At 40.3% G+C, this 15,737-nt stretch overlaps 4 non-coding genes across 4 annotated transcripts; all 4 read right to left on the minus strand.

Moving 5' to 3' along the window:
• Window positions 1–2,855: 2,855 nt before the first annotated feature.
• TRNASTOP-UCA (transfer RNA opal suppressor (anticodon UCA)) lies at window positions 2,856–2,942 on the minus strand. Its single transcript has one exon. It is a non-coding gene; the product is annotated as a tRNA-Sec (tRNA).
• A 2,900-nt stretch (window positions 2,943–5,842) lies between these two features.
• Window positions 5,843–5,929, minus strand: TRNASTOP-UCA (transfer RNA opal suppressor (anticodon UCA)). The gene has a single exon. It is a non-coding gene; the product is annotated as a tRNA-Sec (tRNA).
• A 4,040-nt stretch (window positions 5,930–9,969) lies between these two features.
• Window positions 9,970–10,056, minus strand: TRNASTOP-UCA (transfer RNA opal suppressor (anticodon UCA)). The gene has a single exon. It is a non-coding gene; the product is annotated as a tRNA-Sec (tRNA).
• Window positions 10,057–14,279: 4,223 nt separating this feature from the next.
• On the minus strand, window positions 14,280–14,366 carry TRNASTOP-UCA (transfer RNA opal suppressor (anticodon UCA)). The gene has a single exon. It is a non-coding gene; the product is annotated as a tRNA-Sec (tRNA).
• Window positions 14,367–15,737: the final 1,371 nt, after the last annotated feature.

The raw sequence follows: 15,737 nt of genomic DNA on the forward strand, positions 1-15,737 counted from the left end.
AAGGGAAAATTATATAATCCAGTTTAAAGAATAGGGTCCTGATTTAATGTTGGATGCATATGCACAAAAAAGTACACTGAGAAAGACACAAAAGACACAAAAACGTGTTCTTATGTGTGTGCGTTATGTCAGATATATCTCAAGGTGTGTTTAGCTCAAAAGCAGTAGTATTTGCACAAGGCACAAGTGTGTATACTAACCCGTATACAATAGCATAGAGATTTGTAAGGCGCTACAGTGCTCCGCATCACCGTACAGTAGGGAAGACAAGGACATAAATAAAACAGGACATACGTAAAACAAGAACAGACAAGGCAGACAAAATGAATGGAGACATGAAAACAAAGGGTATGGAGGACCCTGCTCATTACAGAGCTTACATTCTAAAGGGAAGAGGGCACAGCTGAAACAAGAGGAGCGAGTGTGGCTCAGAGTGGAGATTGGGATAAATGTAAATGTAACAGTTACATTACCCTATTTGTGTCCAATATAATAATGTTGTAAAGCATCATACACACGAGTGAATAGTGTCTGGTCAGAGTTACCCTGCCCTAGTGTCTTGTCTTCCACCCTCCGGTAGTCCACCTGGAAAGGACAAGTAAGTAGAGCACATAGACGACTGTGACTTGTTATGATCGAGGCGCGATGTTCATGAATTAAGTGCTATCACCTGGATACACCCAATCAGAAGAATCATCATCATCGCACATCATTGCACCAGACCTCCAGTAGAGTCATATATGGGTTTCTAGAGGGGAAGAGGAGCGGAAGAGGAGCCCAATTTACAAGTAACACAGTTGTACTCGTACCAGCCCTATACCTGTTCTGGTATCGCCATTATATCTGTTTTTTAACCTTTTATTTCAGTTTAACTGTGCATGCGCTGATAGAAAATCCTACTTATTGCTGGAGTAAGGCATACTTGTCCACTTCCTGAATTCCAAGTAGGTCTGCTGGACTCTCAGTAGAGCAGTCCCTTCTCTCGCATCCTGTTCATTTCCTAGTGAAGTGGGTAGAATGGGAACCTCCATGACGTGTTTTGCGATGAATCTCATCATTTTGGCCCCATCCCCATGTAAAATGACATTCCTAGCGAATTAAAACACAAACTAGACTGCCCTCAACCTCCCCTCATGAAGTGTGGAAAATCTGCACAACAATCTTCATGCAGTCACCTAAAATCAGTGCTGTCATCATCATCTCGTTTATTTATAGCGCACCACAGGATTCCAAAGCTTTGGATGGTCTTCATACAGATATGACATACTGCACATGAATATAATAAACATAATAACACATACATTGATAGCCATGCGGTAGCAATTACATCTCGCATGGATCCGGTACGAATTCCAGGCATCTGAGAGAACAAACAGCAGAAGATTCAGCTTAAGACATAACCACCAAGGTGTACGAAGTGGACAATCTATCCAGACTGAAGTGGGACAGTTGTAAAGTAGGTTCCTACAGCTAGAAAAGGAAATATGTCAACTGTAATGTAAAAGGTTAACAGGATTGTGAGTAACTCATGCAAGCTCCTCGGGTTAAGACATTTCTCAACAATCAAAATGTATTCCGCAGCTCAGTACCTATTCATGTTATATCTATCTTTTATAGTAAACATTTGTATCATCCTTTTTACAATTATCGCTGTCTGTCAATCATTGTTATCTCATACTAGAACCTAAGAGTTAATATCCATCCTGTGACAGCAACGAAAAAAAGGGCCAATGTCAATAATAACGAACATAAGAATAAAATTCATCCAATTATCATCAAAATTATTCCAGAAAATATATTAATAATAATAAACTACTTTGCTGGGAATTATGGAGATGATTTGTTAAAGAGAATATAAGCCGCCCAGTTCTGCAATGTGTGGACAGAAGATGGTGGAATAGTACTTTGTGATTGCGATCAGAAGTTTGACAAGAAGTCATTTGACAAAATGTAATAGCTGTAACATTGCAACATTTGGTAACAAAGAAAGTCTACATGACAAGTACAAACTAGATTTAAAAACATATTACACATATTTTTGACGGAATTGTTTCATTTCTCAGCAAACTTTCTTGACAGTAAAAGGTGATTTTTAAGCTATAGAAAACCTCTGGAGCCCAGTGAATTTTTTTGGTGATGTCACATGCCTCAATTTGCACTGATGCAGCGAGCGTTCCAAAGTTGGGCAAGACAGCGGGATTTGCATCGGGTGAAGGGAGAAGTTGGACGGTAGAAGTATGTTCTTTGCTAATGTCAGCAATGACCAAATGACCAAAGCAACTCTTCAATTTGGGTGTATATTAGACCCTACACTTAGTAGTGCAAATTCAGAAAAAAAGCCTGCAAGGACTTGTAGATTTACAATTTGTATTTCAGCAATGACAAATTCAGCAATAGAGCCTACCACCCTCCTCTTTCTCTTCTATCACTTTGCCTGCCAAACTGCTCTATACTCTGTCCTACCCCTTCTCTGTCCCTCTCTCAAATGGCGCTAGATCGCAGTGGAGGGCGGTATTTATAGATTCCAAACGCTTTGCCTCGTTTTGGAATCCGAATAGGCAAGAGAGTACCAAGCCGACTCAGCTCGGTACTCGGAACCCCAAAGTTCGGATGGGTTCGGTTTTCACGAAACCGAGCCCGCCCATCTCAAGTAGAAACTGTGATTCACAAAATTCAACATGATTCGTGAATTTGAGTCTGAATTCAGGCAAACTGACACAAAGGCAAATTATTGGATTTCATACACCTCTATTGGTGCCTTTTAACTGCTGATTTTGCCATTTTGGTCTGGCATTTTGCATTTAAAATAAAAAATAAAAAGGAGGATTTTGGAATGGACAAACAGGATTATTTACTGCCCAGAAGGTGGAATTGAACCAATCTATTCCTAGACAGCTACAGGTTTGAAGCCTGCACCCCAGACTACTGAGAATCATCTGGTCACTAGTTACACATCAATGCTTCCTATTTCAAGGCTTCATTTTTAATTTATGTCACCTTAAGGAAATTGGATTTGTTTTTGTTTTTTTAATATGACAGTTGTTATGTGGTAGCGATACATATGGAATGCATTATCAAGTAAGTTATTAAGTTCGAATTTTATTGCATTTAGCAGAGGAAGGAAAAGCCTGCAAGACATTTTTTTCTCATTTGCATGCAGGACTGTTCCAGTGTATTCTGGGTTCTGACTGTCGATACAAGTTTATGACCTTCCCAGCTAATATGTGTGTTGATAGCGCAAAGACTCTATTGTGTTAAAGAAATAATGAGGTTATTTATTACCTTCCTTAACTATTCAACCGCCCACCCTCCAAATTATCACATCAAATTACATGCACAAGTTTTTTATCCTGCGTTTCATTTTGCAATTACTAACTAAAGTACTCAGAGAAGAGTTTTCATTCAAAGCAAGTTTATTTCACAGCACTATTTCACGTGTGTTTCACCATTCCGCTCTGTGTCCACCAGTGAAAGGAGAAAAAATTTGCAGTCAAATGCAGTATATATTAGCAGAAGATAATGTTCCCCCACCCCACTCATTGTTCACAAGTGCAATAAGTGCAGTAAGTAAAAATCGCTTCTCGGCCTTTTGGCTAAGATCAAGTGAGTACCTGTCTGAGTAGGGATTCCTGCACCTGAAAGGGCCGTGGGGAAAGCTTGGCCTGGCCAGAAGGCCGGTAGCTTGAAAGCCTTGGGATAGTGCCCCTGGAGTGGTGACCCAGGGGTGCCGGAAATCACCTGGGGACTTGTCACCCTCACTTGACACGATGGCACTGAGCACAATCTCACTTTCAGCTACCACCACCTTTCCTTGCCCCGGCCTTTTGGTCAGGCAGGAATAATTTTTAACATCTCGGCCGAAAGGCTGGGGCCGTTATGCACGGCACTATTTATTTTCTTCACTGTTTTGTCACTTTTACTTATTTTTATGTTTTTTTTCTCACTTGGATTGAATGGGTGTGCGGCTTCCCTTATGGGTCCGATCCCCTGACGATCTAGGGGAGGTGGTGTGGTCCTAGTGGCTCCTACCTCTATGAACCCCTCTGAGGTCTCCCCTTCCGGGAAGGGGGGGGGGGCAGAAGAATTGGTGCCAAGGGGTAAAATGCTTGGCAAAAGGGACCCCCCTAGCCTTGCGGCGAAGGGGGTCTGAAGACCCTTGCCCCTTAAGGGTCCCTATGGATCCGGGGATCAAGGGACCCTTCCTCTTTTGAGGAGGGTCTGAACCCGCAACCCTGTGCACATTTTTTTATTTGGGTTTTTTCTCACTTATTTTTTCGACCACTCGGATACGAAAGCACGCTTAAGGCTTTCAATTAAAAAAAAAAAAAGAAAAGGAAAGATATAATTATATTGCCTGACATGGTGGGAAAGTAAGTACACTGTCACATATTTAACTGGTGTCAGTAGTGGGATAAGACCCATAAATGGTCAAATATTTACATTTATTTGAAACAAAGAAGTTATTTGTGACAAGTAGACATTTGATTCCATAAAATTCTAAACTTCACATACACTTTTTGTTGTAATTGTAGAATTTCTAAGCAAAATCATCTTGAGCTATGTTAACTTAAAGAGTTTATTAGAAGTACTGTCGCAGCATTATCACCGGCAGTAAGCCTTTAAAAAAAGCCATGTGTCTTTATTAAATGGCTTTTTTTGCCTTTTATTAAATTGACACCTTAGGAAATGTAAAATCCTCAAGGAGGAACCCCTGACCAGCATTATCTCAAAATCCTATTAGCGTGTGCACTAATGTGGTTTTGATCATTATGAATAAGTCACATAATATAACAAAAGTTTACTACTCAGACACTCAGCAATAATGAATAAAATCAGCAAAGTCTACTTCCCTGGAATAGTTGTGGTCGATTATGTGTTGTAGGACATGGTTCTGCCTTTGATCCTTCATGTCACTTCTGGCAGCAACCAGCACTGGTTCAGCCTACCGAACTGTACGCTCCAGCTGAAGAGGAGGAAGGATAGGTGTGAAGAGGTAAGAAGTGGAAGGCAAGAGGGAAGAAGCTGTGGCACAGGAGGAAAGTGGGCAGGCTGGGCTGGTCCCATAGTGGGCTACCGTGGGCTGGGTCACTGGACCACCTGATTTTTTTCCTTTAAAACTTTCCTAATAGGCTGCTGAGTCTAGTCTTGCCCAAGGGGCTACAATTTGCTAGCCCTCCCCTGGTTGTGAGAGCAGATAGGAGAGAAAGGATGGGGAACCGATGGGATGGGAGCACAAAGGAAGACACACACACAAAGAGGGAGAAAGGGACAGACACATACAATAAGGTGACAGAAATGCACACAAACATCTTTTAGTTATTTCAGTGATCAGGGCACTAGGGGGCCGGCTATGGAAGCAGTGGCACCCAGACTGCTAGCCATATTGTAGTGGTCACAGGATATATGGCCATGATTTTGTTTTATATGGTAACAATAGTAATAATAATAATAATTATCAAGCTGAAAACTGGGCAAATTGCAGTTCACTGTCTCCTACCGGTGTATCAGAGGGGGGAAAGAAAAAAAAACAAGAAAAAACTATTTTCATACAGTCCTAATTATTTCTGCCAATGTTTATAAATATTTAAGATGTTTTATATTTTGTATACTGTTAGAATGTACATTTTGCAAAATCAGCCAGATTCTAAAATGTGGGTCCAAATTCAGGTAAATAGACACAATTAAATTTCATATAACCCTATTGGTGGTTTTTACCTGTTTCTGGAATTTTGCAGATCATAATAATTTGTCAGTTGTTGTTGTGAAGCAGTGCATTGTTCATTCTTTCATGTGAAGAAAAACATTTTAGCCTGGATATTAGAAGAAACAGTGAGATAGAACACGCCCAGAGGGTGGAATTGAACCACTCTGTCCCTAGACAGCTACAGGTTTGAAGCCTGCATCCCAGACCACTGAGAATCATCTGGGCAAATAATAAAGCTTTAGTTGTTCATATTTCAAGGCTTAATTTCTAAATTGTTTCAAATTAGGGAGAAATAATTTTTTGGTTAGTATGATAGCTGTTACATGGTACATATGAATTGCATTGGCAAAAACATTTTGATTTTTATTCCATTGTATTAGATTTTGCAGAAAAAGGAGAAATCTGCAACACTTTTTCCCCCCTATTTGCATACAGGTCTATAGCAATGTATTCTGGGTAATGACTGCAGATATAAGTTTATGACCTTCCCAACTAATATGAAACTCTAATGTGTTAGAGCAATAATGAGATTACTGATTAACATCCTTGACTATACAACCCACACATCCTTAAGGAGAAAATACTCAATACACAAGTTTTTTTTTTATTCAGTATTTCTTTTGCAATTATTAAGTGTTTGGAGAAAATTTTTTGCACAGCAAATGGGACTATGAAAGGTTAATAGATATTCCAAGCGAAAAAAGTTTCACTGCAGAACAAGTCGCTACTCAGAGGTATGATTTGCCAGCAACACAATCTTGAGTTCGCTTTTGCTTTGCCATTCCGCAATGTTTCTTGTAATTTCCCATTTCTCTGGGATGATAGTGTAGGAATACACCCAATGAAAAAGCGGTACCGTATATACTCGAGTATAAGTCGACCCGAATATAAGCCGAGGCACCTAATTTTACTACATAAAACTGGGAAAACTTATTGACTCGAGTATAAGCCTAGGGTGGAAAAGAGCGCTAATTTAAAAACCTAAATAAAAATGATAGGTTCAATCTATGAAATCATTTTTAGCTAGATGACAAGGAACATTCATAAATGATTATAAAATCATTGGGTACAACCTAACCTAAATAAAGGGGTATATAAGGGGTAGGGATATAAATGTATGAACATGGTGGCTGTATTGTTTGTTCATTATGTAATTGGAGAGGGGAGAGGGGAGAGGAGGGAGAGGAGGGAGAGAGAGAGAGAGAGAGAGAGAGAGAGGGGGAGAGAGAGAGAGAGAGAGAGAGAGAGAGAGAGAGAGAGAGAGAGAGATTTTCACTTACCCGGCAGTGGAACGCATATGCGTTCCAACAACAGGAAGTTCGGCATTTGATACGCAAACTTGCGTTCCAAATGCCGAACTTCCTGTTGTTGCAACGCATATGCAGAAGTTGACAGCCGAGGGACCGGACACCAGGTAAGTTTACCCGTATATAAGCCGAGTGCCCTTTTTCAGCATACAAAAGTATGCTGAAAAACTCGGCTTATACACGAGTATATACGATAATTTCATTCTGATCTGTGGTGAGGTTGGTGTACTACAGGAAGTACCTCAGACAAATTCCACCAGCGTAATCTGCAAAATTTTGCGGCCAAATGTAGAAAAAGACAATTCATTAGTGAAATACTTAATAAACAACTCACTTATGGATAATAGTTAGCTTATCTAGGTGTTGACACAGGTAACAATGTAATTGTGTTACATTGTGTTATCGGTGTATTTGTTTAAACGCTTTAAACAGAAAATGGGCAAATTTCTTGCTGCATCTCAGAGGGGGTCAATCAGGGCCATCTTTTCCATTGGGCACAATGGGCAGGTGCCCGGGGGCCCCACGGGCAAGGGGGCCCCATAGGCAGGGCTCTTAATTAGAATAAATAATGCTGCAAAAAAAAAAAACCTGCAAAAAAACCCTTCAAGGATCACTGAGCAAGTACATCCATCTATCTCTATATATCTATATCTATATCCGTATCTCTATACATCTATATCTATCTATCTATATATCAAAATATATATCTGTATATATGTAGGGACCACGGTGCACTGCTTTGCCCGGGGGCCCATAGTGTTGTTAAGATGGCCCTGGGGTCAATGCTTGTGAATCGCCATGAAACGCTGATAAATTCTCTTCTGTCTTTCACACGGCAAGGCAATATGTCAGAGAAATGATGCGTCAGTGTGGTCACACCAACCTCGTAGGTGAACATGAAGGTAATAATGAAATTCATCACACTGTCACCAAATCTACCTCTTTTAGCAATCAAAAAATCTCTATTTATATTAGAATGGTTCAGACTTTTTAAAGGAGGACAAGGAGACCCCAATCCTGTACCTCATGGACAGACCTTGGTGGAACTGTATGTAGTTCTTGTTTTGCTGTGCTTATCCCGCGGAGGGATACACTGGATCTCATTTTTGTATTCTTTATATTGGCGTGATAATCTATCACTCTGTGTGGTGTGATATATGGAGAGCAGCAGTAAACGAGCATGCTACAAACCACTGTGTCATTACTTATACAAAGTTTATGTGGGTTGGGTACGGTTTTTCGATTGCGAAAAACCCAACACCCACTTCACCTACAAATAAAAAACGAAAGTGTTAAAAACCGATGTCAATCTTAATAGACTTACCTTTAAACCGACTGTGCAGATCATCGATGGAGCAGTATGCTGACCGCAAGGGATTTCGAATGAAGAGGTGTCCAGCACTACAGTTTACTGTCATCGCAACTTCTATTAATCTGAATTTAAAGCGACAATGTCGAAACCCCGCAGGTTAAGTGTTTAACCTGCGGGGTTAATAGAAGGCACTTCTTCCTTCTATTAACTAAGAGAAAGCATCCTATTAAGAATGAAGCTCCCATTTAGCTAATTAAGTGATCGGGCACTAGGTGGTTGGCTATGGAAGCACTGGCACACAGACAGCCGGCCAGGTTGTAATGGCCCAACCTACATGGCCGCGCAACAGTATTTGTCCTACAGGACTCCGATAGGTTACGGTAACCATATAGGACTAAAACTGTGTTAGAGAATAATACGTTCACATCAGGTACGGCTTGATACTGCCACCTCATTAACTGATACAATATTGATCCTAAAGGACTCCAATAGGCTATGGGAGCTTCTGAGACCAATACTGCTTCAGATTCACAGGTCGCACATAGGCAGCTTGCAGCAGCCATCTCGCTGCGCCACTGGACTACCAGGAAGGCCGCAGGTGGCCCAGGTGCTCCTGGCAGCCCCATTAGGAAAGGCATATGGCCAATCTGTCCCTAAAACAAGGTAAAAGCGAGATTTTGTTTTACAGAGCAAAATTATAAAAAGGAGATAAAGTATTGTGGAGTATTCTGGCGTTATATAAATGTTAACGATAATAATAATAACCCGGCGGTAACTTTATTAAATTAAACTGAAATGTAATGTCTAAATTAACAGAATTCACTAACCTTTTTATACTCTACATTACATGTAGAAATTTTAACAACAGAGTATAATAAATAAATAACTATATTATCAATCACTATATTAATCTTTATACACTACAATATGTGTAACTTCTTCCATAGAAGATACATTGCTGGGCATGGTCCCCACAAGGCGCACTGACATATGTGGCTGCAAATAACTGTCACAGTTTCCAGACCACCCAGCAGGTCACATGTTCCAGGTCACCCAGCACATGCACAAGGAGAGTTCACTGTCACAGTTTCCAGAGCAACCAGCAGGTGCACAGGTGTAATGGCAACCGTCACATTTTCCAGAGGACAACGGTAATGCATTGGCGGGCGGACGTTTTGTGAAATAACTCCGAAACGATGCAAACGATTACAACGCCAATTTTTTTTTTCAAATCTACATGCCAAGACCTTTAATTTGGTATATGATGTGGACAACTGCACCATACTAATAAGTCACTCATAAAAGTCCTACTTATGCTATTACTATAGAGATAAGAATAATTCTTCTTATTATTATTATTACTCTGCAAAAACTGAACACTGGGTGAGGAAAATTGCAGTTCAGTGACTCATATCGTCGTATCAGAGCTAATTGCCTTTTCGATGTTAGAATCTACATTTTGCAGAATCAGCCAGATTCTAAAATGTGGATCCATAATCAGGTAAATTGAGTTTCATATATTCCTATTGGTGGATATGACCTGTTTAACTGGAATTTTGCAGATCATAATAGTTCCTCAGTTAATTGTTTTGTTCTTAATATTAAAACCAGTAATAGTGTGCATTTTGGAATGGGGTTTTATAGAGCACCCAGAGGGTGGAATTGAACCACTCTGTCCCTAGACAGCTACAGGTTTGAAGCCTGCATCCCAGACCACTGAGAATCATCTGGGCATAAATAATACTTGGATGCCCCGTATTTCAAGGCTTCATTTTTAATTTGCTTAAACTTAGGGAGAAGGAATTTGTTTTTATTTTGGTCAATATGTTAGCTGTTCCATGGTACATATTGGCAAATATGTCAATTTTTTATTAGATTTTATTAGATTTAGCAGACTAAGGAGAATTCTGCAAGACTTTTCTTCCTTATTTGCATACAGGACTATTGCAATGTATTCTGGGTAATGACTGCAGATATAAGTTTATGACCTGCCCAACTAATATGTGTTTTTTTTAACACAGAAACTGTGTTAAAGCTATAACAAGATTACAAGATTATTAACATCATTGACTAATCAACCCCCATTCTTCAAATTATCACATGACATTCTTAAGGAGAAAATACTCAATACACAAGATTATTTTGTCTTGTATTTATTTTTGCATTTTTTAAACATTTGGAGGAGAGTTTTCATCAGCAGCAAATTTTTTTCACAACACCTCGGTCTATAAAAGGTTAAAAGATCTTCCAGCACCGTAGAGATGACTGATGTTACAGACAAATTCCATGTGAAAAAAGTTTCACAGCAGAATAGTACGAAGTTCTTGTGATACAATCTCTGATTTTGCATTTCCATTACCTCTGCACTGTTTGGATGAGGAAAATTCAACTTGATTGGCAGTCAATTCGTAGGTTAAAATCTACTACATCTAGTTGTACTACATGAGCCGCGGCGGTATTCCGCATCCTGGCGTGAACTAGCAGCCGGGCGCGTGCTTTAGTTTCTATGCACTGTTATTATCCTTGTGGTATAGATGTAGGAGAGTGTAGTGACATCCTCCAACTCCAGGGGGAGCTCTCATATGATTTAAACTGGTTCATTTATATTTTTATACATGCTTCCTGGTTATGTTATTACCTATGCTAGTTCTAGCTAGTAATTAATTAGCAGCCTCCTGAAGCTGATTGTCAGCCCTGTCCTCCTCTGTCCTGATTGGCTCTTAGTACTATTTAAGGCAGTGAGGTCTGAGCCTCACTGCCGGTTATAGCGGTCTGTTGCCTGCTCCTGCCTTTGGTGTTGAAACTTGTGATTGATTACCCGTGTATGACCCTTGCCTGTTCCTGGATTCTGAATCTGTGCTTCTGACCCTGATCTATTGCCTGTACCCGGATTCTGAACCTCTGCTAGTGACCTTGACCTATCGCCTGTCCCTGGATTCTGAACCTGTGCCTGTGACCTTGACCCTTTTGCCTGTACCTGACATCCTCTCTGGTCCTCTGTCCAGTCCGCTGACCTCTGGCCTGCCTACACACCGTGTGCTACCTACTGTACCTGTGCGCTGCAGTGTTAGCATAAACTCATACTACTCTGAGCATAAGACCTGGGGGCATCCGAGTACCTGTGAGCATAACCAGTCTCTAGGGGAAAGGCGGCTGCTAAAGGTGAAGACCTCTTCTACCTGTTCTATGAGTTTATTCTGCATTGGTGGCCATAACACTAGTGTGCCCAAGAATGACACAACTAATAAAGGACTTGATCAGCTGCCACTCAAAACATTATGGAAAAGGGATAGGCACGTTACAAGGCATCAAGGCCATATGGATCCAATTTCCTGTATGGTACCATATTCTATCTAACCGGAGTATACACACTCTCCCCTGTAGAATGCAGTGGATGGCCTCCGTCTATAGTCCCCATGATAAAGAAGGTTAAAGTGGGAAATATCCATGGATATTTCAAAATAATAAATGTGTTGCTACACACTGTACATTACTCTTTACCTAAAACAGAGGACATTTTTGCCACTCTTTCACGGTAAAACCGTTTCACCAAAATCGACCTAGCGCAAGCTTACTTACATATGGAAAACTCCAAGAAATACCTGGCTATCAATCCACACAAAGGCTTATTCCAATGTAACCTCCTTGTGTTCAGAATAGCTTCCATCCTAGCCTTATGGCAATGAGCAACGGATCAGGTTCTGCTAGGAACACCAGGCGCACAGTGTTACCTGGATGACATAATAGTAACAGGCAAAGATGATGAGGACCATCTACACAATTTGAAAAAATATTGGTCTGACTAAAGGAATACAGACTCAGAGTCAATGAAGACAAATGTGAATTCTTCAAAGAAAAAATCGATTATTCTGGTCATGCACTTGATAGGAACGTCCGCCACAATGCTAAAATTGAGGCAGTACTGTAAGCCCCGGTCTGTGCTACAACTAAGATCCTACGTGGCTCTAGCGAGTTATTACCACAAGATCTTGCCGGATTTATCCACATTACTACACCCACTGAATCCTGAAAAAGGTACATTGGAAGTGGATTAAAACTGTGGAAAAGCATTCCTAGAAGCAAAGAAACTGATCACATCGGATAAAGTATTGACCCTCTTTAATACGAAGCTGCCCATCAAGCTGGCATGCGATACCGAACCATGAGGCACAGGAGCAGTGTTGTCACATTCTATGACACATGAAAGTGGGGCATCCCAAAGGCCCCTTAGAGCATGTAAAGACCCCTAATGGGGAATCCCTGGCTAACAGTGTCTCAACAAATGTTACATCATGCACCAATGGGGTTTTGAGCTTGACGAATAGAACCCATAATGTAGCAAAAATCCACTATTCAGACACTCAGCAAAATGATTCAAATGAGAAAATTGTGCTCATCTGCCATTCTTAGGTTCAGTTATTTGGTGTTGGACACCGTTGTGCCTCCATTCGTCCAAGGCACCTCTGATTGGCAGCCTCCAGCACTGGTTCTGCCTACCGCATTGTAAACTCCAGTAGAAAGGGAAGAAGGAAAGGGGTGAAGTGGAAGACGAGGGGGAGAAGGTGTGGTGTAAAAGGATAGTGGGCTGTTGCGGCAGATGGGAGAATAAGGAGGGGGAACAGATGGCATGGGTGCACCATGGAGACATACGCACAAAGGGGGATAAAGAAAAGGGAGAGATGGGAGGGGAGACATTGGGATACACGTACATTTACAGAGAGACAGGCGCACAAAGGTGAAGAAAGGGACAGAAACATACAATACAGAGACAGAAGTGCACACACACACACACACACACACACACACACACACACACACACACACACACGCGGAGGGGGGGGGGCAGAGGCACACAGGGGGATACACCTATGAGAGCCTTATGGAACCAATACTGGTTCAGTAGCACAGGCCGCACATAGACGGTTTGGAGCAACCATCCAGCTGCACCACTAGACTACCAGGGGAGAAGAACAATTGCTCCAGGTGGCCCCAGTAGCCCCCTGGCCTTCCAGGAAAAGTCTTGGTAAAGCCTATGGCCAATTCACCACTGGGCCAAGGAAAAATGTAATTTTGTTTTACTGAGCAAAATTCTAAAGAGTAGATACAATGGTAGAGAGTGGGCATTTGTAGGGGCATTACTTGCTTTCCAAAACAGTACACAGCCTTTCCTGTATATAGCGGTGCACTCTTACCTCACACTCTGTTTTTTTTAGTGCTGAGTCATGCTTTATTATCCTTTATCTTTCCATTAGTAAAGTGCTATAACACTTACATTATAATAACCGGGTGATAATAACTTGTGATCACCTGCTCAGACTGGCGTCTCACAGCTTATTGCCTTTTCTCTGGTAGAATCTATATTTTGAAAAATCAGATTCTAACATGAGGGTCCAGATTCCGGTAAACAGACATAATATATAATTTCTTAATTTTCTACATCTCTATTGGTGGATATTAATTCTTTACCTTGAAAATGGGATTTAGCAATTTAGAGATCAAAATAATTCCTCAACTAATTGTTTCGAAAGCAGCCAAAACACAGGTTTTGTTTATTGAATTGTTCCTTCTTTAGTGTGAAGAAAAACATTTTGGGCCTCATTCCTTAAGGAAAGGAAAGCAAAAAACATGAGTAAGTTTATTCTTGGACAAAACCATGTTACAAACAAGGGGTGCAAATTAGTTTATTATTTTGTACATCAGTTAAATACTGCCTGTTTTTTCATATAGGATGCAAATACTTGATAACTTTATTTTTACACTGTTTTAAAAGTTGATCTAGGACATGCCCTACCCCAATTATAAATCTGTCCCGATATAGTACATTTACCTCCCCCCTCCAATGCAACATGGTTTTGCCAAGGTGAAAAGTTGCTCATTTTTTATGCTTCTACTTAATGAATCAGGCCCTCTATGATTTAACATTAGAAAAATAAGTTACTAGATATAGGCAAGGGAACGCCCAGAGGGTGGAATTGAACCACTCTGTCCCTAGACAGCTACAGGTTTGAAGCCTGCATCCCAGACCACTGAGAATCATCTGGGCAGAAGTCAAGCTTGAATGGTTCATATTATAAGGACTCATTTTTAATTTATTTAAAGTTAGAGAGAGGAGCTTTGTTTTTATTTTTATTTTTTAATATAATAGTTATTATGTGGTAGAGATACATAAGGAGTACTTTGGTAAATGAATTATTAAGTGCAATCTTATTAGATTTAGAAGAGAAGCCTGCAATACATTTTTTTTCTCATTTGCATTCAGCTTTATTGCAGTGCATTCTGGGTAATGACTGCAGATAGAAGTTTATGACCTTCCCAACTAATATGTGTGGTGTTACCACAGAAACTCTATTGTGATAAAACAATAATGAGATTACTTATTAATTTTCTTAACTATACAACCACCTCTCTCCAAATTATCACATCAAATTCTTAAGGAGAAAATACTCAGTACACACATTTTTAAATCGTTTATTTATAAAAGAGAAGAGATGTTCGGATTCTGAGAAATCCGTCAGATCCTAGATTATGGGTTTGGAGTAAAACCGAGTCATGATTGGGTTCCTCACACCAAAATCGGAACTGAAAACGAAGCAAAACGTGATTTCTGGAAAAATGTTGCATCTCACTAGTTTTGGGTCGATATATTATATATACAGCCCTTGTGTTCTTATCTGCCATTTTAAAGCGAGAGGATGTCAGCTGCAGTGCTCTGCTGTGAAAAATTGCATTTAATCTAGGATAAAGTGTAAAACAGGGTGCAAAGGACAGAGGAAATAATAAAATAGCTGTGATTGATCATATTTTATTTCAATGCAGTTTAGTTCTCCAGGGATCACTGAAGTAGAATACTTTGCAGATCAACGTTTCCATACATAGTACTATATGAGTTAGACATCATTCTGAACTATCTAGTATTTAGTGGAGGAAAACAGTGTGCCTCTGCTCTATGACTATTAGCACTAGAATCCAAATAGTGGATTTATTTCTTATAAAATTTTTAGCTTTTCTAGGGAAAGTAATCTTGTGTGGGACAGTGACATCTGTCTTAAGTGGGGGGAAAAACTGGGTGTTTGTGTGTGAAGGCCAAGAGCAGAACCCCTCCAAAAAACTACTATATTCTAAACTTCTTTGTATTTTTCAATACTTATGAAGTAGTAAAGGGTCATTTAGTGACTTCTTTATTAAGTAGGAAAAAAGGGGAGTTTACGTGTGAGAGTCTGTGGGCATTTTCGACATTCAGCGACTGCATGTAGAACATTCCAGTGGCTGCGAAAAAAAATGTCATCTGCCATCATGGGAGGGCTGGCAAACTTTTGGCCACGGGGCGAGACTTAGCCCACCAGCCTATTAGGAACATTTTAAAGGAAAATAAATGCATGTAGCCCAGTGACCCAGCCCAAGGTAGCCAACTATG

This window comes from Mixophyes fleayi, chromosome 5, assembly GCF_038048845.1.
Source record: "Mixophyes fleayi isolate aMixFle1 chromosome 5, aMixFle1.hap1, whole genome shotgun sequence".
Classification (NCBI taxonomy): domain Eukaryota; kingdom Metazoa; phylum Chordata; class Amphibia; order Anura; family Limnodynastidae; genus Mixophyes; species Mixophyes fleayi.